This window comes from Schistocerca americana, unplaced genomic scaffold (assembly GCF_021461395.2).
Source record: "Schistocerca americana isolate TAMUIC-IGC-003095 unplaced genomic scaffold, iqSchAmer2.1 HiC_scaffold_405, whole genome shotgun sequence".
Lineage (NCBI taxonomy): Eukaryota > Metazoa > Arthropoda > Insecta > Orthoptera > Acrididae > Schistocerca > Schistocerca americana.
In genome coordinates, this window is record NW_025726132.1 from 45,001 (window position 1) to 50,000 (window position 5,000).

The window sequence follows — 5,000 nt, forward strand, 5'->3', positions numbered from 1 at the left end:
ATCCCATTGTTGTTGCCATATGCTTATTGTTTCATCTCTTATTTCTTTTTTATTTCCCAAATGTTTCCCCATTATTTCCCTAATTTTGTCAAAATTACCCTTCTTTAACCAATAATTGGCTGCTTTCTGTCTTATTAGTAAGTCTAATGGGCAAAGACCCATTATGACTAGTAACCCATCTGTCGGTGTTGTTCCAAATGCTCCTATAGATCGCAGTAGTATATTTCTCTGTATTCTCCTCACAGCCATGGAAGGCTTCAGAAGGCGCAACCTGTGGGCCCATAAACTCGATCCATATCCCATCATCGACACTAGCAAGCTGCCATGGTATAGTTTGATGACATTTGGCGGTAAATGAAATCGTTGCTGTCCTATTCTTATTAGCTTGTGCATTATCGATAATGTTTTCCCTCCTACTTGGTCGATGTGGGTCTTGAAGTTCCATCCTTGATCCAGGTAGACACCCAGATATTTACTTACGTTTTTCCTTATTACGTTTGCGTTGTCGATCCTGATTGACGGATCCCTTAACATTTTCCCTTTCAAGAGCATATAGTTAGATTTCTGTGGCGCAATTGCCATCTTGGAATTTCGACACCAGGTAGTTAGAATTTTCATTATTTCTCTACTTCGTCCTTCCAGTTGTTGTCTGCTGTTTCCATGCGTTAGAATTAGCAGGTCGTCCGCGTATGCAACGGCCCCCAATACTGATGCTTCCTGCTGCAGGGAGTGCAGCAACGGCTCCATATTTATGTCCCAAAATATGGGGCCGCAAACTGATCCCTGTGGACATCCTTTAGAGATGTTCTTAGTCACAACCGCATTCGGAGACGTCATCTGTACCACCCGGTCTCTACAGTAGCTCTTGAAACATTTGTATAGTGCTGCCGGACACTGCATTTCCTGCAAGCAGGTAAACAGCGCCGGCCACCACAAATTGTCAAACGCCCCTGAGATGTCCACCATTACTCCTAGAACATATGTACAGGTCGACGAGCTGACAAGTTCGGCCGCAGTGTTGATCGCGTCCTCCGTCGATTTTCCACGGCGGAATCCGAACTGCCACTCGTGCATCCCTGCCATTTCTCGGTGACCGGTCAGTCTCGCACAGAGCAATTTTTCTAGGGCTTTGCCCATGGTATCTAGCAGACATATTGGCCTATATGCTTTACATTCCATTGGATCCTTATCTGGCTTCTTAAGTATTATTACTTCCGCTCTTTTCCATCTTAGTGGAAAAGTGCCTCTTTCCAAACATTTATTGTAAAGACTTGCCAATATTGGAGCTATTTTTTCTTTTATTGCCTGAAGAACCTCGACCGTAACCCTGTCGGGTCCGGGAGATTTTCCTCTTTTTAGGTTTGATATCACTTCTACCACCTCCTGCGGTGAGAAGGGGTAGACTATTATGTTGTTATTATATTCTCTTTGTGCTCTCTCTCTTATAGCTGCCTGCTCCGGTGTGTCCTCAGTGGGATCATCATCCGGTAGCAGGGCTTGGAGGAGCACCGTTATTGTCTCTTGTCTTGTTGTGGTCGTTCTGTTTTCATTCGGTATTCTTATAGATGAGAGGACTGTTGGGGCTCTTATTTTTTCCCTTACTAGCTTATAAGGCTTTCCCCAGGGATCCATTGCTAAGTTATTTCTTACAAAATTTTCCCAACTTCTTTTCCTCACTTCTATGATTTCTCTTCTATATCTCTCCCTGTATTGCCTGTATATGTTTAGTCTATATTCTCTATCTTGTGGGTTGAATGTGCGCTGATACCTGCGTCTTGCCCTGCGCGTAGCCTGACGTAGGTCACTTAGTTCTGGAGTCCATGGTGCCGGGTGGACGCTTTGGACTCTGCTTCTCTTTGGTACGACTGCGTCAATTACCTCCTTTACGCTATTAACTATCTGCTCCACTATCTCATCAATCTCGAGAGCCTCATCCAACTCCGGCGGGCTATACTCCCGGGAGAGTCTTTCCCAATCTACTTTTTTGTAGTCATATTCTGAAGGCCATTCCTGTATCACTACCCTCTGTTCTGCTTTTAGTATATATTTAATTACATTGTGATCACTAGTTGTTACATTCTCCAGTACCTCCCAATTATCTATTTTGTTGTTAGCCCTATTATTCGCCAGTGTTATATCAATGTTTGTTTTTGCTCCTGCTCTATTTGAATATGTAGGTATATCACTAGGTGTATTTATTACATCTAAATTTAGTTCACTTATTACATCTTCTAATTCTTGGCCTTTTTCATCTTGTTCTCCGCTATGCCACAGGAATGACTTTGCATTTGCATCCATTGCAATTATTACTTGATAACCCTGTAATGATCTGCATATTACTTTTAATTGTTCTAAATACATAGTTATAGGTTCTCTGTACTGACAATAAATTGATACCAAATACCATTTTGTATTAGTAGCTTGTACTTCAATTGTTACAATATGCTCATTTGTGAATTGATTTAATACTATTGTTTTTATATTTCTATTTAGAATCACTATTGCAGACATCGGTCTGTCTCCTTTCATAATTACTTGTGCTGTAGCTATCATTCCTGGGATTTTACCCTCCCGGGAGTACGGTTCTTGCATGCATAATATATCAGCTTTGTGTTCTTCCGCTAATTTACGTAATTCATAGTTTACGTGTGCACTTCTCATTGTATTTATTTGGAGAACTCTGAGATCCATTATGGGTGATATGTATGGAAATGATCTGCTGGCCATTCTTTGTTGGGGTCGAACCCTATTCGGCCGTATGTTGTTACCATTTGCGTATATATGTTGTCTAGATTAAATTTTAAACCTCGTCTTTCATATACTTGTTTAACTATTTTTTGTAATTGTTCATGTTCCGTTGGAATTCCTGCCGCTGCTAACTGAATGCAGTCGACATCCGCCAGAGCTGGATAAGTAATTCTCGAGCCGTTTCTGTGCCCCACTCTCACTAGTTGTCTAAGCGCAGTGGTTAGCAGGCCAGGTTCTTCTAATCTTGCCATCTGTAGAGCGTTCTCGCATATTTTATATGTGTCCTTAGGGTCCATTGCCCTGTATGTGACACTCATGCTTGTCTGATTGCTTTTATCTTGTCTCTGATTTTCTTGATCTCTTTTGGGCGAACTCGGTCGTCCGTCCGTGCCCTCCATCGGCAGTTTCTTTTCATTGTAAACGGACGACCGAGGTCGTCCGTATTTCTTTCCTGTACTGTTCTTTTCTGTGTCTTTGTTCTGTCTCTGTGTTGGTGTGATATGTTGTGTCAGGGGCGCCTCTGGTCGCCCACTTCTGCCCTCCATCGGCATTTCTTTGTTATGGAAAATGGGCGACCGAGGTCGCCCTTCTGTTTGTACTTGTGCTTCTCTTGTGTTCGTTGTTTGTACTTGTGCATCTACCATATGTAGTGTCTGCACTTGTGCATCCTGCATTATGTTTTGTTTCTTGTCTTGTATCGATGATTCCCGTTGTGTCTTTGGTACCTCTGACTGTCCATCCCTACTTTCCGTCTGCATTTTCCTGTCATAAAAAATGGGCGACCGAGGTCGCCCTTGTGTTTGTACTTGTACTTCTTTCGTGTATACAGCTTGTACTTGTGTATCTGTCATTTTTTGTTTTTCTTTTCCTATCCCCTGTATTGTCTCTTGGTGGTATATTTTTGGTTGTGTTGTTCTTTTAATGGGAGTTATAGCAATGCAGTTTTGTGCTGTACATTTTATGTGTTGTTTATTGTCTTGTGTGTTGTTTTTCGTTCCCTTATTTTCAGGCTGTTTGCCTGTGGTCCCTTTTGCCTCCTGTTCCCTTGCCCCTACTGCTTCCCTGATTTTTATGCCCCTTAGTGTATCCCTTAATTGCTTACTAGGTGATTTGTGCTTCTTTCTTTTTTCTTGGGGTTTACTCTCCATAATCTGTCCTTTGTATTAATCTCCCTAGTAAAAGCTGATATGTGGGGCATTCTTTTGAGTTTGGTGCTCTACATTTTCTTTTCCCTCTTCGATTACATGGTATACATGTTTCCGGCCTGTTCTTTTCAGGGCACTCTTTCTTGTTGTGGTTATCTGTTCCACAGTGACCACAGGTGGGGTCACCCCAAGTACAATACTTCTGAACGTGGCCCAGATCCATGCATTTATGGCATCTGGGTACCACACAATAGTCCTTGACCGCCACTGAACTATATTCTACATATATTCTTCCACTTTGTATAAGCTCTTTCCTTAACGTTGGTGAGACTTCAACTACTTGATGGCCCGTATCTCTATCCTTTTTCCCCATCCTAAATTTCGGTCTAAATTCCTTTTTAAAATCTTGTAGGCTCATCTTTTCTTCGAAATTCTGCATGTGAATACATTCTGTTAGTTCTTCTGGTGTTAGTCTGTTCGAAACATCAAATATGGTCATTAATGGCCATCGTTTCTTTGTTTTTTCGCATATTACAGATCTCTGTAGGTCTTTATGCCCCATTATAGTGTTCCTATCCTGCTGTGTGGGGGTTTCCACTATTACTGCATTTTTAGCTATTACTACTTTATTTATTTTAACTTTTGCCTTGGTTGGGTTTATTACTCTCGTAAATATTTCTTTCACTTCTTTCACACTCTGTCCTTCTTTTGGTTTCAGAAATAATGCCACTCCTTGCTTCGCTGTCACTTTTTCTATACTCTCTTTCATGTTTATTTGTGGTTTCTGTGGTCCTCCTGCCACCACTGTGGCATATGTCTTTGTTCTTTCAGTCGTAATTTGTTTGTTTTGCCGTTCCAACTCTTTAATTCTTCCTTCTAGTTGGCTTTGGGCTATTGCCCACAAGGCCAACTTATCCTTTATCTCGTTAATCCTATCATTGCTCATCTTCCCTTTGTCTGTCACTAGTAGCGCGTTTATTTCTTTTAGCCTTTCGGCTGCGCTCTTTATTTCAGTGTCTGCGTTATCATCGCATCGCTCGGAAGTCTCTCTCTCTGTGTTTACCGCCATAATTTCTGAGAGAGACCAAAAAAAAGTTGAGAGCCCGT